The sequence below is a fragment of the Peromyscus leucopus genome, chromosome 19 (assembly GCF_004664715.2).
Source record: "Peromyscus leucopus breed LL Stock chromosome 19, UCI_PerLeu_2.1, whole genome shotgun sequence".
NCBI lineage: Eukaryota > Metazoa > Chordata > Mammalia > Rodentia > Cricetidae > Peromyscus > Peromyscus leucopus.
This window is the reverse complement of record NC_051079.1, coordinates 6,799,340-6,824,648: the sequence shown is the minus strand read 5'-3', so window position 1 is coordinate 6,824,648 and position 25,309 is coordinate 6,799,340.

Below are 25,309 nucleotides of genomic sequence, written 5' to 3'. Positions count from 1 at the left end.
ATAAAAAATGACAAGGCAACCTATACAAATGGAGCCAGTATTTACCTCCCAGGTATCAATCAGCATCTGGCATTCAGAATATTTTTAAAAAGGCCCTTTGAAGAGAGGTGGGTCAACATGTCAGTGTTTACTGTGTAGTGATGAGGATGATTGGGGTTTGGATCTCAGTAACCATTTAACAAGCATGGTCTCTGGCAAATACTTGCTCTAGTGGACCAAACACCTGCTGCTGGCCTCTGTGCACACATAGGCAAGTGCATGTGTACAAACCCATGCATATACTCTGATGTAGAAAAACACACAGAGAAAAAGGCAAATACAAATTTTAGGGAAAGAATCCTCATGAGTCAGCCTGGGAGCAGTGGTGCACCTCTCCAAGCCCAGCCCTCAGTAGGAGGTGGCAGAAGGACCACAGGGTTGAGTCCATCCTCAGCTACTGGGTAAGACCCTCTCTCAAAGAGAAATCGAACAGAGAAAAAGAATGCAAGAAAACAAAACACAAGAAGCCTGATTTTAAATTAATGGGTTAAACACTTGAATAGCTACTTCTCCAAAGAGGAGCTAAAAACGAGCAAAAAGTATGTGAGAAAATGCTGAGCATCCTGAGTCCTAAGCACAAATGAAAACCTCAGTATCATTCTACTTTATCCGAACTAGAATTCATGGAGTTAATAAGATAGAAAATGAGTATTGTCAGGGATGTTCGTAGATTGAAAGCCTTGCACACTGCTGCTGGGAATTTAAAGTGGTTCCACTGTGGGAAAAAGTTTGGCAATTTTCCAACAGCTAAGCATAACACTGTTCAGAAATTCCTCCAAATTTCAAATGAGGAACTTAAAAACTACATGTAATACCTATGAAGCACATCAATGCCCACCGTGGCACAATAACCCTAATGGCACAGTGCTCATACATACCTTGGATAAGCAACAGCTTTCCAATTGCACTTAAGACTTTCTCAACAAGAGTGATAGCATGCCTGGTACTGAAAGCCTAGCTAACTAATCCTTACTAGCAAAGTCATATCTGCACCCACTACTTTCCTAAGCCAATATAATCCCTATAAACAATCCAAACATTTGCCAGTATACCCACAGATGAGTGTAGTCTTCGCCCTCCCAGAGGAAACTTCTCTTTGCAACAAATGGAGACCATTACAAAAACCATGACCAACCATGAAGTCCAGTCCCAAGGACTACATCTACAAAATATTCACTCGCCGGGCGGTGGTGGCACACGGCTTTAATCCCAGCACTCAGGAGGCAGAGGCAGGCAGATCTCTGTAAGTTCAAGGCCATTCTGGTCTACAGAGCAAGATCCAGGACAAGCACCAAAACTACACAGAGAAACCCTGTTTCAAAAAAAAAAAAAAAGAAAAAGAAAAAAAAGTTAAAAAATATATATATATTCACTCATCTAAGGACTAGAAACCATTGTAGAAAAGTGGGCTGGGAGATAGTAAGAACCAGAGGATTAGGGAGTTTGCTGTAAGACTGTGTCTCCTAGTAACAGCAGAAGCTACATCCATAAAATCTCAATTTCATGACTGCACAAACCTGAGCTGAACAAGGATGACACCAAACTGGATTGAGGGAAAAGCCCATGAGGGCTCAATCCTACACAAAAACTCTAAGAAACTAAGGAAAGCTAGCAATAGAAGTGATCTTCACCTGGAAAGAACACACCAATTGGTCATCCAGTATCAAGAAGTCAACACTGAAAACACATACAAATAACATACGAACTAAACAGGCTATATTTAGGAATATATATGCGTGCAACAACACTTAGTGAAAAAAAGAGGCCATGAATTTGAAGGAAAGTGGGGAGCATATGGAAAAATTTGGAGGGTGAAACAGAAAGGGGGGGAATGATGTCATTTTATTCTCCAAAAAACAGGTTAAAAATCTGCAAGTATATAAATTGAGCATGGCTGCTCATGCCTATAATGCCAGCTCTTGGAAACTGACTTTAAAAGGATTGCCATGATTTCAAGGCCAGCCTGGGCTACAGAATAATACCAGATTTCATGTGTATATCTGTGCCTGTGTGTATCTGTATGTGTGGCTCTGTGTATTTCTGTGTGTGTGTGTGTGTGTGTGTGCACGCGCGCTTGCATGTCTGTGTCTGTATATGTGTGTGTATCTGTATATGTGTGTCTCTGTGTATGTGTCTGGGTGTGTGTGAGTCTCTGCATGTGTTTGTGTTTGTATATGTGTGTCATTGTGTGTTTGTATGTATCTCTGTGTCTGTGTGTGTGTGTCCTTGTGTATGCCAGTGTTTGTCTATTTGTGTGTAGCTGCCTGTGTAGGTACACCTCTATGCATCTGTCTGTATGTGTGAACACATGTGTCTATGTGTGCATGTATATATGCATGTGTCTGGGTGTGTATATAGGTTTGTGTCTGTGTATATGTACTTGTCTTTGTGTGTGCATCCATATATGTGTGTACATGTTGTTGTCTGTGTCTGTATAACTATGTGTCTAAGCATATCCATGTGAACACTATTTACAATAGCCCCAAAATAAAACATCCCACATGTCTATCAACAAATTATTGGCGTAATTAGTTGTGATGTACATTTTTACATTTTTTTCAGCAATAAAAAGTCATGAATCATTAACCCAATCTACAATGCAGATAGATTCTGAAAACTATTATAACTGAAAGAGGACAAGCACATCGGGCCACACATTGTATGATTCCATTTGTTTGAAACATCCGGAATAGATAAATCCATAGGAACAGAAGATGAACTGGTGGTTGCCAGATGTTGAGAGGAAAAAATAGATGGTGGAATAATTAAAGGTTGAGGAATTTTAATGTTGAGGTGAAGGAGATGTTTGGGAAGAAGGGATAGAAGTCAAAAAACATTTTGAGTCCACTAAATGTCACTGAATTGTTCACATTAAATTTGTTCAGTTTTTGAGTTTTCTCCAATATATATTATACGTACCACAAATGATCCAACTCAGCTCACCCTTTTCTCAGTCTTGTATCTATTGGAATTACATAGCAGCTCTTTGTAACTAGGGCGTATCTAAACTTACAGAGTCTTGATTCATTCCTTTTATGACTTCTTGGAGCTGGAAGAAGTCTCTACTTGAATCAGCACCTGGCTGGCACATGTATGTGACTGCTACCATAGTGACTTACCCATCGCCTCTGCTATCTTATGTCATTTTTTGTTTTTTTGGGGTTTTTTTTTTTTTTTTTTTTTTTTGGTTTTTCGAGACAGGGTTTCTCTGTGTAGCTTTGCGCCTTTCCTGGAACTCACTTGGTAGACCAGGCTGGCCTCGAACTCACAGAGATCCACCTGCCTCTGCCTCCCGAGTGCTGGGATTAAAGGCATGCGCCACCACCGCCCGGCCATTTTTTGTTTTATGAAATGATTTTTTTCAGTTTGACTTGGTATAAAATGCTCATAATGTTATGTTTCTTTTCCTGGATATCTCTCTCTCTCTCTCTCTCTCTCTCTCTCTCTCTCTCTCTCTCTCTCTCTCTCTCTCTCTCTCTCTCTCTCTCTCTCTCTCTCTCTCTCTCTCTCTCTCTCTGTGTGTGTGTACATGCACATGTCTATAAATGCACAATGCATACACATGATCTATCATAACCAAATTTATGACATAGAAATACTTAGAAGCACACATGGATGTGTTATTTCCTTTCGCTAACAATTTCATGACATTTTCCAGAATTATACTTTCCGTCTCTGATATGCTTATAGTCTCATATTGTAGGTGTAGCTTTTGTAAGTATAGTGGAATTGAACTGTTCAGTCTCACAATTTAATTGGAGAATTTAGTTCATTAATATTAATGCGAATGAAGGTTTTTTAGAAGCCACTTTACTCTTCAGTTTCAGTTGGTGTTGCGTCTTTTAACATTATCTTCTCCCTTGACTGACTGACTCTCATCACTAATTAGTTGTTCTACCTGTCCCTCTACAATAACCTAGACCATACCCACCCTCCTCATTCAGTGCTTACAGTAGGGATGGAAACATGCATCACTGAGTTATTATAAACTAATTTAATTGGTATTGGATCTTCACTTAATCCATTGACTTAACTTCTTGACTCATTTGTTTTACTTTGGTTGTAAATTAATACTCTCTCCTTCATATGTCTTTGTCTTTCTTCACACACACAGACACATAGACACAGACGCACACATACATTTTTATTTGTGTTTATACACTATGTTTATGTAACAGTTAAGATAAAATATTGTGTGCCCTATAAATCACCAGTCTGAAAAATGCAGGATGAACTGTGGTCGTTACTGTGTTAACAGTTAACCAACCATCACTGCAGTCAATTTACAATGTTTTTATGACTCCAGAGCAAGGGCCTTCAGCCGTCAGCGTTCATTTATAATAGTTCCTAAGCCTTCATCCTACACCAATATTAATCTGCTTTCGTTTTGTATAGATTAGCTCTTCTGGATGCTTTATATAAGTGAATTGACAAGTGTATAGTTCTCTGAAGGGCTACTTTTATTTACCAAAGTGTTTTTTGTATGGTTTGTTTTAGTCAAATCACATAGTTATTTTAATCCTTGTGATTGTAGGTATCTAACACATTTTAATTATTTGCTTATCAAGGAATGTGGCATTGGGTTCTTCCCTACATTTCTGGCTATTATGCTATTATGAATAATGGTATGTGTGTACTGGCCTTGGTTTTGCCAGATGTAATCTGCTCTTGAGAACATGGTGAGACGTCAAATTGTTGGGACATACAAACAGCATGTTCAGCTGTCTGAGACTTATTGAACTACTTCTACTAAGGTCAGACTATTTTACATTCTCACTGCTTTATTTCCTTAACAACCTCCTCAATCTTTGTTATTTTCCAGGTTTTCTTTTCTTTTCACCTTTTCTTAGTTATAGACATCTTACTTGATGTACATTGCTATTTTACTGTTTTTTGTTTGTTTGTTTTACTTGCAATCCTCCAGTGACTAACTGTGCTAATATTTTTATTTGCTCTTGGGGCCCTTCCTACATCTTCATTGGAGAAATGTCCATACAAATTATTTTCTCTAATTTACTTGAGTTATGTATCATCTTGTTTTTTAGTGTATATTTTGGTGCCACAGATTTTCTGATACAGGGTTTTCAAACATTTCCTTCACTCTCTGGGTATACTTATGACTCTATTATATTCTAAGTAATTAAGGTTTTTAATTTTGATTACATCAGATTCATAGGTATTCTCGTCTCTCACATAGGAGCTCAGTTTGGAGATGGTAAGATGGCAGAGTGAGTAGACGCACTTGCTACCAAGTCTAAACATCTGGCTTCCATCCGAGGAACCTACATAGTGGAAGGCAAAAAACCGACTCCCACAGAGTCACACTCAGGTATACACACACACACACACACACACACACACACACACACACACACACACACACACTTGATGGGGTGAATACTGGAGGGTCAGAGAGACAGAACAAGCCACAGCTATCTCACCTCACCAGTGCCTCAGGTGGTCCTGTTTCCTCAGACTGGAGGCCTCTGAGTCCTCATCCAGAATGGCTCTCAGCTGAACTGCTGCTCGAAAGCCTGAAGCTTAACCAGCCAAATGCTTAACCAGCCAAATGCTTCTAGTTTCTGGTCCTCACGCCTTATATACCTTTCTGCTTTCTACTATCACTCCCTAGGATTAAAGGCTTGCTTCCTGGGATTAAAGTCACCATGCCTGGCTGTTTCCAATGTGGCCTTGAACTCACAGAGATCCCAGATGGATTTCTGCCTCTGGAATGCTAGGATTAAAAGCGTGTGCTATCACTACCTAACTAGTGGCTTTTCTGTTCTCTGACCCCAGATAGGTTTATTAAGGTACACAATATTTTGGGGAACACAATACCACCACACTGAAGTGTAAACTAAGGACCAGGACATTTCTGTTCAACTTCTCGCTCTTTTCAGTGCTTCTTGCTGAGCGGCTATCCCATACATCGGACTCACTCTCCTGGGCTGCATCTCCTAGAGTTTGGCTCATTCTTTCCTATGCTTTGTTAGCTCTCTAATGTACTCAAGTAGATGACTTGTGTGTCTTGTCCATCTTTTCTTGCTGTACCTATCGTGAAATTCATTCTGCTTTCATGGCTTACATTACTCGAACCAGTGCTCCAGTCTAATTTTCAAACTTAATATTAGGGATAATTTTTAAAACTTTGAAGCAAATTGGTTTTCATTGTATTGAAAATAAAATACAAATACCCTGTCATATTCTACTGGCCCACAACAAGATCTGTTCATAGCTAATTCACATTCAGTAATCTTAATTCCTCAAGAATATCCTTCCTGTTCCTTACATATATAAGTTTTTGTCCAGCTTTGGAATTTTCCCCCATTTTAGAATAGTAGTGTCAGAGCCTTCTATATTATTCACACTTACACATCTTGTCTTTGCTCAAACATTCTTTCCTCAAAACAGCCTAGTCTCTCCAGTCTATTGAAAACGCCCTCCTTCATCTCATCCATTGCAAAAACAGCCTGCCTTTCTTATAACATTTGTCATTGTATATCATATTTTGTTTTTTTCATTTGAATTTAATTTTTATATGACCTGAACTTTGTGAATCACCCCCAAGTCTTTACAACAGTGAATGGTGCCTCCCACTAAATCCACTTATTAAATGGTAGTTTGATCTAAATAGAAACTACTCATTAAATAGAGAAATCACGGCCCGTGACTCCGAGTGAATTAATTATCTTCCTTAGCTCTCACCTTTCACCTTTCATTTAAAGTGAGGGTGATCATCATAATAGTGTCCAACTACTTAGTTGATAAAATATTAACTGTAAAATTATTTGATTCCACAAAGACATCCAATTAATTTATTTTCCTTTCTCTCTTCTTTTCTCTTTCATTTTTCCATTTTACTCAGTGACAAACAGAACAAGTATTAACTTTGTGACATACCTTGTATGTCTGGGAAATCTAGTAAGAGGCCATTTAACACAATAAAATTGAAGGTTACAGGTGGGATACTTCACATTTCCTTAGAAGAATACAGGAATTTGACACTTTTTGTCATCTTGATTGATTAAAATTTTAAAAAGAGCTTTCCGCTTCTTTAAAAATGTCATTTAATGTGTTAAAAAATAAGGAAACATAAGTTTTTCTTTGCCTTGGGTTTGGTATTAATTTGTATGTAACAATAGCTTTGGAAAGGTAGCAGAATGTTTGCCTCTGCTGTGCACTCATTACTGGCTGTTGCCTCCTGCCCTTAGCTGCTTTGTAGTGAATGCATTGCCTGGACTCAACGACCTAGAAGTGAGGTGGACAAAATACATTTTCTGCAGTATCGCCACAGTGCACCATGGCTAAGTGTTCTGAGCACATATGACTGTTCATTATATGCACTTTGCCTATGATTTATGCCGTGTTGGTGTTGAGATGTTATGGAAATCCTATTCCCATGCATCCTATTATTTCCTTTCTTAGGGTGTTAAGAAGAATTTCACCAAGTGGATCTCATTATCATGGACCCATTGAAATTGGAAGCTTCATTCCACAAAGGGGCAATGCGCTGTGTTATGTGGAGACTGGAAGGTCCCTAGTCTGTGGCTATTGGGATATGGAAAGTATGGTAAGGCTTGCCTAACACATTAGCATTTTGAAACATTTCTTTCTTGACTTTGTACAACCAAAATATTTATATAATCTTGTTCTTTGTCCCTCTATTAAGGACAAGTCAACACATTGCCTCAAATTGTCTCCATGGCTGATATCTGATGAGAGAAACAGGAAATTCTTATTTATTTGAAGTCCACACAAAAGCCCATGCATCTTGTTTTGTTTGTAGATAACAGACTGATTACAAATCCCTTACACTTAAATACTGTGTGACCCCATTAGAGAGAGAGCACAGCATAAAAATCTTCAATGTGTCATAGACACAGTCATTATTTCTAGTACATATTGAAAATTACCAGTATCAACAAGGATATGGAAACCTTTAAATTAAAGCCACAAGATGAAACAGAGTTAATAAGCATTGCTTTCCTGCAGCTGTTGGGCTGCGAATCCATCAAATGTGAAACTAGAACCACATATGCTGTGAAGTGAAGTTTAATGCAGCCGGAGAATTCTCTCTGAGGTAGACACATTGCTTTTGTTTCTGATACCACCTCATTATAATTAGAACTGTCTGAAAATGCTAGTTCTCAGAGTAGGATGTTGTTAATACTGTGAGTTGATTTTGACATAATTAGTGAATTTGTTCAGCTGAAGGTGTTTCTTTTTGAGACAAAAGATGCTTTTATTTTAGTTTCATTAGCTTCTTTAGAACCTACAAATCCTGATATTTTGGGAAATCTATTATTATGTAACATTTTTGAACAAATTTACTCTAGTTACAATTTTGTAGATTGTATTTTGTCTCCCTATCTGCCAGATTATTTTTGACTTTTGTGAAACCTGTTGCCAGCAATTTGTTTCATAGTAGTCTCCTGTGTCTTTAGAATGTTGGGTATGGTTTCCAATAATTTATGCTCAATTCACTCCAAAGAATAAATATATTATATTGATCTGGCCATTATTCCTTACTAATTTATTTATTCGTTATGAAGTGAAATTAGCTATATCTTTGTCATCAGCCATTGTCAAGAGCTATTGTGGGCCAGGATGCAAATACAGCTTATAGTAATTGATAATTCAGATGTCAACCCACCAGAGAAATGTTTCTCAGATGGGATACCCTGTTCAAGCAAGGCTTGCAGGCCACTGACTATGAATACCATTGCTTTCATCTGTAATTTCTTGTGCAATAACAGATATGATATCTCCTCATTACCATGCATTTTCATGAAATGTGTATATCTAATCACATGATTGAATCTCAATTTTATGGGCACACATATATCCATGGATAGTCAGGAAGATAACTTTTCATTAGCCGCACAATTTTGATATACAGAAAATATACTGGGAGATGTTTCATAGCCAGATCTATTGTCCCACGTCGACATTTAGCTCATTTTAACCACAGAGCAAGTTCAAACTGGACTAAAGTGCTGTGGATGATTGATTGATAAGTAAAATGCTGATTGGCCAGTAGCCAGGCAGGAAGTATAGGTGGGACAAAGAGGGAGGAGAATTCTAGGAAGTGGAAAGCTGAGAGAGAGATGCTGCCAGCCACTGTGATGAGTAGCAAGATGTAAGTTACCAGTAATCCACGAGTCACGTAGCAAGGTATAGATTAACAGAAATGGGCTGAGTTTAAGTGTAAGAGCTAGTCAGTGGTAGGCCTGAGCTAATGGCTGAGCAGTTTAAGTAATATAAGCGTCTGAGTGATTATTTTATAAGTGGGCTGTGGGACTATGGGGGCTTGGTGGAACCTGAAGAGAAACTTTCCAGCTACACTAAAGACCTTTGTAAATAGATCATAAGTTTAAAACTTTACAGTTATGTACAAGGCCAGAGTCACAGGTGTCATACTAAGGTTATTACATAAAGTACCCTAAGAAAAGCATGCCAGTTCTTTGCTTGCCAAGTCTGCTCACAAGGGAGCTATGTCTCAAAGTTTGTCACTGGGCACTGTGCTCCCCTTCAGTCTGGTCACAGTCTAACTCCTGTAACCTTGGAATCTTGTGTGCCTTGGTAAATGGCTCTGCTCTTATTGTTTACCCTGGTAATGTGCTTTTGACCAACGAGAGGTAACTTTTATAATGTTTTTTATTGCTTCAAGCCTCCTAAAAAGGATACTCTTAGGCTAGAGGAGAAGAAGCAGGAGGATTAGAACAGGGAGAGAACAGACTAGAACAAGATATAACAATAAAGAGATATACACAGAAAGAACATGGGTGAGCAGACTTATTTTTACCCTCACATACTTTGTTTTTTCTCACTTATTGTAGCATCTCTTTTGATCCCTAAAAGAAGACTTTAAGGCTAGTTCTTAAAAGTCTTCATTATATCTTGAATTTCATAAGACATCATAAGAGGTCAACAAGCATTACTGCAGGTATTGATTTAGTTATTCAATCAGTGATAAGCACCCATTATGGACAGATAGGTGTGATGCTGAAATGACCACTAAAACCCATTGGCTTTCCCATGCAAGAAATACATTCTTGGAATTAATCAGTGATGCAGATACACCACTTGGGGAGTAAGTTGTTACTTTCCTTTTAACGGTGTAATCAAAATCTATCCAAATGCCAAAAGCCTTCTCAAAATTCCTCTTGTCAGGAGCATATTTCATTTGCTTATAAATGAAGGGCTCAATGATCTAACAGTTGTACAGCTTTCAGTTCAAGCCTTTCAAGTTGTGTGCAATCTCCAGCTTCTATAGTCTCTCTACTAGAGAGGTCCCTGGATTGTGAGCTAGGGAAGTCAGGTCTATCTGGTGTCCACAAGATCTTGGGAGGTATTCACACCACTGAGTTAGGATGGCTCCACTTGTAGTAAGTAAAGGCAAGTATCTGAAGATGAAGCCTAAAGCTCCAAAGCTTCAGGAAGCTATGCAGGTGAGTCTGAACTCTGCCCGCCAAGACACCAAGTTGCTAGATGTTTGGTGAACAAGTAAATCTCTCTTTTCTGCAAAGGTATGTGAGTCATACATCTTGTACATATTTTCTCTTAAGATGAATTTTAATAATATATATTATTAACTATACATTATTGGATTCAGAAGAGCCTCTATTAAATGGCACATGTACTTTAGCAACCAGACAACTTAAAACTCACCATGTTTTGAACATAACCTTTCAAAATTCAAGTGTTGAGAATGTAATCATGGTAACAGTTGGTGACTATTAATTTTTTCCAATATAATATTTTTATTAATTATTTGGGGATTTGACATAATGTACCAAATCACACTTCCAAGTCCTCCTAGGTCTATTCTCCAACCCTGTCACCTCCCTGCAAAAAAAAGAAAAAGAAAAAGAAAAAGAAGAAAAAAGAAAGAAAGAAAGAGAGAAAGAAAGAAAGAAAGAAAGAAAGAAAGAAAGAAAGAAAGAAAGAAAGAAAGAAAGAAAGAAAGAAAGAAGAAAAGAAAACACCAAGTCCAATTTGTTTTGCTCATATACTCACTGGAGCATGATCAAACTGTTAGTGGCTATCCCATTAAAGAAAACTGGTGACTTTAAAGAGTGACTTAACTTTTTTATACTATTACTGGGTGCCCTTGTAGCAAGGCTGAGCTTGAATTCATTATAAAGAAGAGGAGGACTTTGAACTTCTGGTCATCCCGCCTCTGTCTCCTCGGTGCTGTGATTATAGGTCTAGGTATGTACCACTATTGGTGAAAGTATTAAGGCAACTCCGCGTAGTTAAAAGGGGGGTTTATTTTGTGGGGTAACTTACAGGTGAAGGGATAGGTTACAGGGTCTGGGAAAGGTGAAGCACAGTCCAGGAGTGTTCTCTGGAGAACTCTGCTCGATCTACCTCGAGCATCCAGGATCCAGGAACCAGGAGAGCTGGCACATCCAGATTTCAGGTCTTAAGGACTCCTGTCTCGGCCCTGCCTCAGTTACAGGAAGCCTCAATGGGGGTAGTACTTCCAGGTCAAAGCTGGAACAGCTACCTACTACATACCACCATGCCTAATTCCTAATTCATTTTTATTGTTGCTTTTATTTTTTATAAAAATGTATTGGATTCTCTTCTTTGTAGTGATGTTGGTAGTCACCAGGTTCCCATTACAATGGTAGTCCTCAGTTGCAGACTGGCTGTAGCAAATAAGCAGCCATCTTTAATCCCTTAATGATTTCCTCTCAGATCAATCCATTTCAACAGTTTAGTGTCTCTAATATTATCTTACTTCTGCTGTGGTTCAACTTGTGTAATAGGCAACTCATTTCAGAGTTCATTCCTAGCATATTGCCTCCACAGTCTTTGGAAAAATAAGTCACATAAAGGAATATCACTAATGAAAACATGTCTAGAAATACTGCATACTATGTCATTCCAACATTCTGGCAAAGGCTATTGATTCACTAAGGAACCAATAGAAAAATATTTTAAAAGGACACTTGACCTAGTGAGATGGCTCAGAAGGTAAACGCTTACCAATGATCACTGGTAACCTGAATGAGAACCCTTGTTCCACACTGTGGAAGGAAAGGAAAGACTCTGACCTCCATGTGCACATCTGTGTACCCTTGCAACACACACATGTTGGGGAACATTATTTTAAAGTATGTTATTTTTGTGTATGTTGTTTAACTCTGTGAAGCTGTGTTACTGTGCCTGTTTAAAACACTTGATGGTTCTAATAAAGAACTGAACAGACAACAGCAAGGCAGGAGAGAGAAATAGGTGGGACTGGCAGGAGAGAGAGTATATAGAAGGAGAAATGTAGAAAGGGAGAAAGAAGGAATGAGAGAGGAAGGAGGAGGACTCAGGGGCTAGCCACCCAGCTACACAGCAAGCCACAGAATAAGAGTAAGATTTACAGAAGTAAGAGAACTGGAAAAGCCCAGAGGCAAAAGGTAAATGGGAAAATTTAAGTTAAGAGAAGCTGGCTAGAAACAAGTCAAGCTAAGGCCAGCATTTATAATTAAGAATAAGCCTCCATGTGTGATTTATTTGGGAACTGGGTGGTGGGTCCCCAAAAGAGTAAAAAACATTCCAACAATATTTTGGCATTCCAACATGGGCTGAATTTCCACATAGGGCTTAAGAAAGCTGGGGGAATGGGAGAAGGAGGATATGGCTCCTTTAAGAGTTTCTGCCTGCTGGTTAAAAGCAACCAGTATGTTAAGTAGGAACAACAACAGCAACAAAAACTTAGTAAAAATGTCTTCCATAGCACAAACACCAGCATTTTAAAGCTCTAGGAAGGTTGAATGCAGTTCTCAGCATGACAACCAGGCATATGAGCTTTCCTCTTGACTTCCCCACCCCCACTGACCAAGAAGTGGGTGGAGCCAGCTGCAAAAGCTGAGGTCCACTCTGCTTTTAGCTGTTTACAGTTTGTTCATTGTACCGCCCTCGAGAGGAGGGGCGGGGATGGGGGACAGGAGCATGGAGGAATGGGATGATAGAGATGAAACTGGGAGGGGTGGGAGAGCAATGAGGGAGATACCTTGATAGAGGGAGACATGGGGACAGGGAGACACCTGGTGCTAGGGAAGTTCCTAGGAATCCACAGGAATTGTCCCAGCTTAGACTACTAGCAGTGGAGGGTGCCTGAGCTGGACTTCCCCAGTGATCAGATTTGCCCTAACTGTTGTCATAGAGCTTTCATCCAGTAACTGACAGAAACAGCTGCAGAGATCCATGGCCAAGTACCAGACTGAGCTCCGGAAGTCCAGTCAAAGAGAGGGAAGAGAGATTCTATGAGCAAGTGGCATCAAGACCATGATGGGGAAACTTATAGATATAACTGAACCAAGCCAGTGGGAACTCATGAACTTTGGACGCACAGCTGTGGAGCCTGCATGGGACTGGACTGAGTCCTCTGCATGGGCAAGACAGTAGTGTAGTTGGTCTGTTTCAGGAGCTCCTGACAATGGGAATAAGATCTATTCCTAGTACATTAACTGGCTTTTTGGAGCCTATGGTGGGACACCTTGCACAGCCTTGATGCAGGGGGAGGAGCTTGTACCTGCCTCAACTGAATGTGCAATGCTTTGCTGAACACCTTTTCGGAGGAGGGGATGGGGGATGAACTGGGAGGGGAAGGCTGGAGGAGGGATGAAGGAGGATCTGTAGTTGGTATGTGGAATGAATAAAAAATTTATTAATAATAAAATGAAATAAAATTTGTTCATGTTGTCAAAAAGGCTAAAAGATGCACAGCAAAAGAGGTCCAGGGTGACAAAACCCTCTGAACAGGTTACAATGTGTTTAACAATGTGCATAGGCTAAAGAAAAGAAAAAGGGTATAGTTGCAGAAAAAATAGCATATAAAATACAGTCTTTAAAGAGAGAGTAAAAGAGAAAAGCCACATAAGATGGGAAATACATGGGGAGTCTGGATCTTGTATAGTATTGTGTTGATTTTGAATTTTTGAATGCTGATTGGCAAAAGACAGCTGATAGGACACAAGGGCTTGTGTGCTGCAAAACTGAACCAACCTAGATACTCCAGGAGTGCTTTAACTTTAAAAGAGAAGCCAAAAAAGTATTTTTCAAATGGAAAGCAAAAAAGCTTTGGAGTTTTGTTCCCACAGGAGATAAGAGGTTGTTGGATTCCTTCAGGGTTATTATGAATCAGGTTTGATCAGGAGAGACCTCCGGAAACTTGACAGGTGATACCTATCAAGAAAGGTTACTGATGGTCTTCCCAGGACTTGGTCATTACCTCAAAATTTTCACAGCCCTAAAGATACTTCACCTACAGCCAGCTGGAAGCAGTTTAGAGAAAACTATGCCCACATTCCCAAGAGTTGGGGGTGGGGGTTATTTGGTGGATTATGGATGTTTGTTATCATTTAAGGTTATATAGAATTCTAATACAAATTTAAAGTTATTTCTGTTACACTTTATATATGGTTCTATTCCTGTTTAAAGGATTTTTGTATATTGATAAGCATTTAAGGTTATTTTTGTTACAATACATTGTATGTATGTTTCTATTTTTGTTTGAGGTATTGTGCCTATGTAGTTCATTTGGATATGTAGGGTTAAGTTCTAGTTTTTGAAAGTTATTATTGTAAACTATATAGGATAATCAAGAAACACAGTTTAGTGGTAAGTCATTTATAACAATCAAATTTGTAGATAAGTTAGGTATGCTTTCCAGATCATATTTTAGATAGATATTTTAGATAGATAGGTGGTCTTCAAACCTTTCAAAGACCTATAGAATATGGGCTTTAAAATGTTTTGTTAATTTAGGGCTTTTCATGACATTGTGACAAATCTGTTCCTGGAAGCACCAATTTACTTCAGAGAAGATGGGCATTCAAGAAAGTCCTTATGGAGTTTGCTCTGATTGTGGCAAGGCTAACCACTGTTCTTGCCTTTGACTGCTGACAATATGCTGGGCAGACTAGACATGCAGGGCACACAGAAAAAGACTGTTAAAACTTGGCAAAATAAGGCAGGATGGTCCTTCAAAATTCCTGCTTCACTGAGAAATCTGCCTGATACTCTAGACTTATAGGCTGAAGATGGATGCCCCAATGTTTCAGAAGGAACTTTGGGTGACTGTCCAGGCAGTCAGATGTCTCTGTCATTGCTAGAGTTTTAGAAGTTGTATGCAATACATTATTCAAATAATATCATCCTTCTGTGGGCTTTGATGGAGTTGAAGACTAGATATAGTTGCAGTTTTCCTTAGTTATGATAGAGAATAAATTAGGTATAAAACTTTAGATTCACTAAGATAGGATAGGTAATAGAGTATTTTCTTTAAATTTACCAGACCCAAATGAATTGGAATTCAGTACATTTTGAATGTAATATTTACTTGATAATTGTTGTTATTGTATAGAGTAAAAACCTTTCATATTTGTTTAGGAAAAAAGGGGGGAAATGTTGGGAATACTATTTTAAGGTGTATTACTTTTGTTTATGTTGCATTTGTTTAACTCTGCGAAGCTGTGTTACTGTGCCTGTCTAAAACACCTGATGGTCTAATAAAGAACTGAACAGCCAATAGCAAGGCAGGAGAAAAGATAGGCGGGGCTGGCAGACAGAGAGAATATATAGAAGGAGAAATCTGGGAGAGGAGAAGTAGCTAGAGCAGGAGGAGGACTTCAGGGCCCAGCCACCCAGCTCCACAGCAAGCTACGGAGTAAGAGGAAGATTTATAGAAGTGAAGAGAATGGGAAAAGCCCAGAGGCAAAAGGTAGATTTAAGTTAAGAGAAGCTGGCTAGAAATGAGCCAAGCTAAGGCTGGGAATTTATAATTAAGAATAAACTTCCGTGTGTGATTTATTTGGGAGCTGAGTGGTGGGCTCCAAAAAGGAGTAAAAAAAAATCCAACTACACACATACACTCTAAGTAAATGCATACATAAATGTTATCTAAAGTGTGTTGCTATGGCCTTCAGGGGAGGGAAGAACACGGAGCACAGAAGAGTTCAGGGTATCAGACTGTGAAATGTGATGCTGTAATGGAGGATGGATATATTCTCTACATTTATAGCATGCACAACTCTAAGGATGAACCTCACAGTTCACATGACAAACATGACTATACTGACAGATTTGTTTTAACAAACATACCATCTATTATGATAGCTATATCGTTGCAGTACGAGAAGTTAATGAGGGAGGCTAGGCATGGGTAGAACAAAGGGGAAAACTTTTCTTTTCAGCTTTGTCACAAGCACAAGAACACTTTTGGGAGTGTCTGTTTAGAGGGAATAAACAATAACTGCATGAGGTGAAATCTCTACTCCATACTGTTCTCCTCGTGATAGCCTTGGGCAGTCTTGCCCCTATCAACTTTAAAGACCACTGGCACATGCACCATGACATCACATGCTCCAGATGCCAGACATGGAACTACAAGATGCAATGTTTTTCCTGTTGAGTACCATTCTTGTTTTGATAGAGTCCTTTTTTGATGCATTTCCATCCCCCTCTTGGAATGGGCTGTTTTCTCTTGGCCTTGCTTTAGTGGAAGTATACCATCTGCTTTTTGAGTGCACCAGAACTGACAACGAAGGTGGGCATGAAAACGCTTTTAGGGTCAAGAAGAATGTTGTGGTTCAAAGAGATGAATTTGGGTATCAAAGTGACAAGGAGTGGATCTGTCCTGATTAATCTTGATTTTCAACTGGACTGGATCAAGGAATACACAGATTATTCATAAAGCTTGTTACAGGGATAATCACCTTAAGAGAGAGTTGACACAATAAACAGATGAATCCCTTGGTGGATCATAATATGACAGCATTACTGGAAAATAGGGAAAGGTAAATAAATGGTGGTGTCTGTTTAGAGGAAGAGCACCCTAGCTGCAGTGAGGCATTCTGTCCTCCCCATGGTGTGTGGAAACTTTTGAATCTAGGAGTCAAAATTAATCTGCTCTGTTTGAGTTACCTTTATTACTACTGGGTCACAGTAACACAAAAGCCTGCCTATTCCACTGTTCTAAATAAAGTATAGTGTGAGTTCCTCTGTGTGTGTGTGTGTGTGTGTGTGTGTGTGTGTGTGTGTGTGTCTGCATGTGCAGGTCAGAGGGTAATGTCAGGTGCCATCTTCTACTGCTCTCCTTCTGCTTTTTATGAGGCAAGACTTTTCCTCAGCCCTGCCCTTAATGATTGGCTAGAGTGGCTGGCTAGCTAACTTTGTAGATTCAGCTCTTTTTGTCCCCTAGTTCTATGATTACAGATACATAGGCTGTGTCCAGCTTTTTATGTAAAGACTGGGAATCTGAACGCAGATCTCCATTTTTATACAGTGGACACTTGACTCATTAAGCCATTGCCCCAACCATTAAAGCATGTTTTGACAAAGGCAAAATAAAATGTTCTCCTCCATTCATTCAAATGCTAATGAATAATGTTTTTGTGAGATCATGGTCATTGTCCAATGAAGCAAATCCTACTTTAAACAATAATTGATCAACTTTATGGAGGTGCTGTTCAAGGCGTACTTGCATATCAACTGTTGGAACTTAGGATAACCTCCCCATTGGAAAATCATGCTCAGAGTTTTTAATTTCTTATCACTGTATCTCCAAAGGCTTCTTCAACCCTGTCACTGGACATTTTGACTCACATTGCACGATCTGAAACATTTAGTATATCTTATGCCACTTCCATAAAAGCCCCTTGAGTTCTGAGTGGTTTTTCTCTTCTTACCCTTGCCCTAGCATTTCTGAGAAACAATAGGCTCGGAATTCTAGATTTGGGAAAGAGGGACCTGGCTCCCTGCATCCTATGCCATATGGCCTCCAGAAATGATATGGCCAATAGAGTGCCCTACAAACAAGGACACACGTCTAGAGGGTATAGAATTAGAATTTGGGATGTTTATGTGTGCAATATCGCTAATCTTTTGCTTTCTCTTTGGTAAGAATTTCTAAATTACAGCATTCTTTGAAACATGAAAATCATATGGAGATTTTGCACACTTGCATTTAAAGACTTGATATACATTATGTATATCAGTTAATCCCCCCAACAACTCGGAGGGATAAGTGCCCCCTTTTTATAAGAAATTTTAAGGTTAAATAACTTCAGTAATTTGCTCATAACCTCACACTAGGTGGTTATGTTGGATGTATTTGTTTACTTATTTAGTTGTTTGGTCAATTGGTTTTAGAGATAAGATCTCACTGTATTCTGTAGTCCAGTCTGGACTACAACTCATTCTGTAGCCCAGGCCTGCCCAATATTCAAGACAATCATGCTGCTCCAGTTCCTCCAGCGCAGGGATGACAGGTGTGGGTCACACAGCTGCCCATGTTTGGATTTCAATGTTTAGTCTGATGGTAGAACTGAAAAATCTAAGTGTGCTACATACTGGTTCTTATTCCTAAGAATCCAGGCTATGAAATATTATGTTGACTTGAAGATTCATATCAGTATCCAAAGGTCAACTGGAGGGATTTATTGGCCTGAGGGGAAAAAAATGTCCAGAGTCACCTCATTGTAGTTGAAGCTGCAAAATTTTCCTCCCCCTTGACTCCAGAGGTGTTGCTCCCAGCTCACACCTGGGGTGGGGGGTGCTTTCACTGACACAGTGAATCAATCTGCCCGAACAACCTTTTGTTTCCTGGTTGGTGCTTTCTTAATGATCTCAGACTAAATGCTGCAGAGGATGCTACAAAGAGAGCGACAGCGGAGGGAGGAGGTGACCTAACCATGGAGGCTGTTCACTCTTTGGTCCTCTGATCTGGTGAGCTCTCTGATGGATGCAGCCCACTGAGGTGTGGGTCAGACTTTGCCAGGCATCTGCTGCTGAAGTGGGGCTTTGCCCAGCTGCCACTGAGGGGCAAGGTGCAGCTGAAGCTGGGGGAGAGCAGGGAAGCCAGCGGGGAGCCAGCCTGCTCAGAAGGCTTCACACTGGGGGCTGGGATGGCATGACCCAGAAGGCCGCTAAGCAAAGCTCCTCACAGAAGCCCGTGACTCCACAAGCGAGAAAACTCCCAGCATCTGTGAGCCGCCTCCTGAGTTTTTCTATCACGCTATAGGAACAGCTGCGCCAGTCTTCAGCAGCGCTGTAAACCTGTCATCAACACCGCATTGTTTACATATGGCTACAAGGTCTTTATGCCCAGGATCCCTTAGCTATACAGCGGGGGACAGATATTTACATGACAGCTGTGTCAATTGGAAGCAGCCTCTGTAAGCTTGTTTGCTTCACCAAAGCAACACTCGCCACCGCCCACGCCTCCCCCCACTACCCCAAAGACACAAATCTATCTCTTCTCCCTTGTCTAAATGAGCGCTGTGTTAATAATAGAACCGCACTGCAGATGCTCAAAATGGAAATAGCTGGCATTTCCCTAACAAGACTCATAATTCTGCGAGAAATAATGGATTTCAAGTGAAATAGCTCGCGTCCAAGAAGAGTGGTTATAATTCATGACCAGACATCCAAATGAAATCAAAATCCGGGAAACATGCAAAGTGCTAATTTTCTACATCAGTGGAATTTATCAAGTCCATACTGATTAATTCCAACAGTGGTTTGGTTGTTCAATCGATAGAGCTTTGTTTGTTTCCCAAAGACATCTGAATGACATTGATTTAAATATTACAACTCCCTGGTTTTCTAAAAAAGCTTTAAAACTGTAAATCAAACCCCTCTGCATCACAAGTGGCTGATATTAAATATTTTTGTTTTTTATTCTGTACCAGTTGAGGCAAGACTTATATTTATTTCATCAATGGGGTAAATATCAATATACTGGGGAGGAACTATTATTATGCATATCTCAATGAAATGAGAAATAATTCATTTCTATTGCTTCAGTTTACTTACTATTAGTTTTCCTAATAACATACTTATAATGTAATAATGACTATTTACAATTAACAGGGTTGGAAAATAAACCACTCCTAAAATGCTCAGGAATAGTTCAATGCCCACAGATGCTTGCTGTGGGCTGGTTGTGTTTTCTAAAAATTAATGTATTGGAAACTGGATGGCAGATGCAGTTGCGGGCTTAACAGGAGGAGTTTAGGCCACAAGAACCCCCACGCCCCACCCTGCATGCGCGCACGCGCGCGTGCGCGCGCGCACACACACACACACACACACACACACACTCATGGGTAAACTAATACTACAATTGCAGGAGCAGGTTTATTGGGTTGGATGTAGGTGAGACCCACCTCTGTTCTCCCCGCATCAGCAAGCCTTTCTGCCTTGGGCCATGGGATGACACGGCAGAAAAGCCCTCGCCAGACCTAGTCTGCTGTGTTGGACGAAAGCTGTGCAGAATGGACTGAAACATGCCCCCAAATATCTTTTCAGGGTCTCACTGGATAAACCAAAAGTGGTTTTTCTGCAGCCTAGATAAACCGGTGTCCTCTACTGTTTATACACGGTGTTCACGTCTTCACCTTGGAATTTGTGGACATTATTTTATTTATTTTTAACTTTATTTTACACACATGAGAGTTACAGATGATGGGGAGCACCATGTGAGCACTGGAAATGAGACCAGAGGTTCTATGGAAGAACAGCCAGAGCTCCTAACCACCACTTCTCCAGTGCAGCGGTGTTGTTTATATGGCAGAGGCAACTGCAGATGTGACTGAATCGGGGATTTTAAGATGGGGAAGCAGCTCCGTGGAGTAGGGAGGGTGGTGTGTGGAGGGCAGAATGCTGCACAGAAGCAGAGCAGAGATTTGAAGGTGCTCCGCAGCAGGGATGGGGAAGCAGGGTACAAGCCAAGAAATGCAGCTCTGGAGTTTAAAGAGGCAGAGAAATAAATACTTTTTCTGACTAGAACTTTCTGAGGGAATACTCCCTGGACAATGCTCTGTGTTTCAATTTAGTGAACCCACATTGGCTTTGGAGCTATAGGACAATAAGAATGTGATGCTTGAAGCAGCCAATTTTATAGTGATTGGCTACAGTGATTGGATACAAATCGAATGCACTGACTGATTCTAATACTAAGAACAGAGGTGACTAAGAGACTCTGTCATGGGCACTTGAAAATAATGACTAAAGCTTAATATGATTTGGCTTAAGATGCAAAATCTCAAGTAGGACTTTATGCCACATACCTATAGTCCCAGCATGTGGGAGATGGAAGAAGGAGGTTCAGAAAAGTTCAGAGCCAGCCTTTGCTACACAGTGAAGTATAGACTAGCCTGGGCTATATAATATATAAGACCCTGGCTCAAAAGACCAAAACGGAAGAATATTTCAATCTCTAGATATTTAAAAGTGAAAGATTCCTTTCAGTGTGAAGCCATGGCTTATGATTTAGGAATTTGTTAATTTGAACATATCTGGCCCAAGAATCACAAAGATCCTTGGAATGCTCAAAGGTTACTAGAAGAACCAGGATAATGAATGAACTATCCAATTGTTGAAGAAATTATGAATAATTGCTGTCCAGTTTATTCTCTGTTATTATATATTACTCATCATGTTAAATAGTTGAAATTCATATTTATCAAAATCTTTTTTTTTAAATCGAACATATCAGTACACTAAGAAGAAGTAAACAAAGACAAAGCAAGTACACAAACCCCCATGTGAAAACTCCAGTTACCTTGTGAAAATGGAGAGTGAACTGTTCAGGAGGGCAGGGCCTGAACTTGTGAGTCAGAGAACAGGTTCAGCGTCCAAACCTGCCTCTAATTACTGTGAGCAGTGGACAGAGGTTGTGTGGAGTAGTTGCCTCCTGCCAGACATCATTTTCATGTGCATTCTTGAGAAAGAGAACATTTTATGTTAATTTTATGAATTAAAAAGCTAAAGTTATACAACGGCTTATATACACAGACTTTCCACAAGGTAAACATGACAGAGAAGTGATCCAACTTAAAGATTAGTCACCGTAAGATATTCTTTCCATAATGGCCCTTTCAACTTACTCTGGAAAATTAGTTTGCAAAAATGAAATGTCATTAACCAATAGTTAACAGAGATTCTACATTCTAGTCTCCTGATTCCTAGTTATAAGTGCTTAAGAGAAACGGCATCAATGAATAATTGCCTAATTATTTTCTAATGTAGAGTATATATATGAGTTAGCCAAGGAGAAATAATCAGATAATGACTGAGTGCACCTTCTGGCATCCCTACCGGTATGACTGTGAAACCCTAGAGACATCCTTTCAATGAGATACAAATCTACCAGGTTCCCAAAACCATCATTATGTTAAATCATGCTTCTCTAGAGAAGAATGTGATATTTGCAAAGTCATGACAGCCTTATGTTATTAAGAAAAGGTGGGAGGTGGGGCTTTTGGCCGGTTGCATTCTACGGGAGTGCTGCAAAAGGGAAGCAGGAGCACACTCTAAAGCAGTGGTTCTCAACCTCGCGATAGCTGAGACTCTTTAACACAGCTCCTCATGCTGGGCTGACCCTAGCCATAAAATTATTTCCATTGCTATTTCATAACTGTAATTTTGGAACTCTTGTGAATTGTAATGTAAATCTCTATGTTTTCTGGGGGTCTTTGATGAACTCTGTGAAAGACCTGTGCAACTCTACAGGGGTCACAACCCACAGGTTGAAAACTACTGCTCTAAGGATTTGGAGTGCTATGGAATGTGGAGAGGGGCCACTCTGAAAGGTTGCATTGTACTCAACAGCATCTGCATGATTTCAATGCATATGTTCAATGTATACTTTCAACATACACTTACACTCATAGTGATACTATTTAAATAGCTATATAAGGTAAGGGTGTGACCAAAACTACCTTGTTTTTCCTTCCTTTGCATGCCTTTATAAAAGTAATGTCCTTAAGAGTTTTGTTTGGAGGATCTAGCAAGGAAGTACAGCTGCTCCTATACCCTTGACTGATGGATCCTTCTCTACTAGAGGAAGATTTTCCCCTTTGACTACATGCACAGCTTCAGGAGGGATGCACATGGAGCAATGAGGGAGGAAGGGGACACTACCTAACCAGCCAGATGAGACAAATCAACCCTGGCAATCAATGGGGTGACAGATGTTGCAGCCAAATTGTCCTTGCATCTGATGTCCCTCAACCAAAGAATGGATAAAGACAATGTGGTGCTGTGGGATGGTCTGTATGTCAAATTGCTCTGATTGGTCAATAAATAAAACACTGATTGGCCAGTAGCCAGGCAGGAAGTAGGTGGGACAAGGAGAGAGGAGAATTCTGGGAAGCAGAAGGCTGAGGCAAAGAGACACTGCAGCCACCGCCAGGACAAGCAGCATGTAAAGACTCTGGTAAGCCACCAGCCACGTGGCAAAGTATAGATTTATAAAAATGGGTTAATTTAAGATAAAAGAACAGTTAGCAAGAAGCCTGCCACTGCCATACATTTTATAAGTGATATAAGCGTCTGAGTGATTATTTTATACATGGATTGTGGGACTGCGGGGCTTGGGGAACCTGGAGAGAAGCCCTCCAGCAACAATGTGGTACATTTATACAATGAAGTATTACACAGCTGTAATGACATCATGAAATTTTCAGGCAAATGATATAAATAGAAAATTAATCATCCCGAGTAAGGTAACCTAGACCCCAAAAAAATACATGGTATGTATTCAATTATAACTGGATGTTAGCTAATAAGTAAATGATAATCAAGCTACAATTCATAGACCCAGAGTGGTTAGGTAAAGAGGGCTTTAGGAGGAACTGCATGGACCTCCCAGGGAGGGGAGGGATCAGGTGGTTGGGAGAGTAGGATGGAGGCAGAGAGTTCGGAGATGGAAGGCTGGAATTGGGGAACATCTTGGGGACTGTGTAGAAACCTACTGGAGTAGAAACTTTCTGGAATCTATGAGGGTGACCCTAGTGAGGACTCCTAGTAATGGAGGATATGGAGTTTGAAATGGCTGTCTTTTGTAGTTCAGTAAGGCTTCCAGTGGTGGGCTGGAGATGCATTTAACTGAGCTGTTGGCCAAGGGAGATCCCCAAACAAACCAGGCTGATGCCAGGACAGAGGGTTGCCCTCTGCAAACTGGCAACAGGACCCTACTGCAGAGGACAACATCCACAGGGTTCATTAAATATAGAGAGGTCCTGCTGATGCCTGCATGGAGCCTTCATCCCTAAGTTCTAGTCACAAAGCAGCTAGTGGAAAGTACCCTGCAGGATACCAAAAGAGAAGCCTGGACACCAACCACAAAACCTTTGACTTACAATCTGTCCTGCCTACAAGATATGCTGGGGCAATGGTGGTGCAGAACTTGTGGGAATGGTCAACCAATGTTTCCATGAGAGGGAACCCTTACCCTACACTCCCTGGATGCTTAAGAACCAGAGACTGGATAGCCCAGAGACCAAACATGACTGGCAAAAAAAAGTTAACGAAATTATTCCTAATGATATTCTGCTATATTAATAGATTGGTGCCTTGTCCATCATCAACACCAGAGAGGCTTCCTCCAGCAGCAGATGGGAGCAGGTGCAGAGACCCAAAGTCAGACATTATTCAGAGAGAGAGAGAGTCTAAACTGGAGGTCTCTATTGGGTCCCATTTTTTGGCGATCAGGAAACCCCTCAGAAGAGAGGGGGAGAGATTGTAGGAGTCAAGTGGGATGGAAGAAACCAGAATATGGCCCACTGAATCAACTAAGCAAAGCTCATATGGGCTCACAGAGACTCAAAAGGCAAGTAACGGATCTGCATGGGTCTGTGCCAGGTCCTCTGCATGTATGTCATGGCTGTTAGCTTGGTGTTTTTGTGAGACGACTAACAGTGGGAGTGAGTGCATCTCTGACTCTTTTGCCTGTTCTTGGGACTCTTTTCCTCCTATTGGGTTGCCTTGTCCAGTCTCGATATGAGGGCTTTCCCCGTGTCTTATTGCATCTTGTTTTGTCCTGTTAGGTTGTTGTCTCTTCGAAACCTGCTCCTTTCTGAAGGGAAACATGGTGAGTGGACCTGGAGGAGAAGGGGAATGGGGAGAGCTAAGAAGAGTGGAAGGAGGGAAAACTGTGGTTGGGATGTATTGTGAGAGAGAAGAATCTATTTTCAAGATAGAAAGAAAAAAATAAAGAGAGAGCAAGGAGGGAGGGAGGGAGGGGAGGGAGGGAGGAAGGGAGGGGAGGAAGGAAGGTAGGAAGGAAGGAAGGAAGGAAGGAAGGAAGGAAGGAAGGAAGGAAGGAAGGGAGGAGGGAGGGAGGGATTGTCCTAACCATGCAAGCCACTGAAACTAAAATGGCTGCCAACCTAGAATACAGCCATTTCACTTTGGGCCCAGCTCCCAATTATATAGAATGTGCTAACTAAAGTCATCACTCCTAGGAATTATTTAGAAT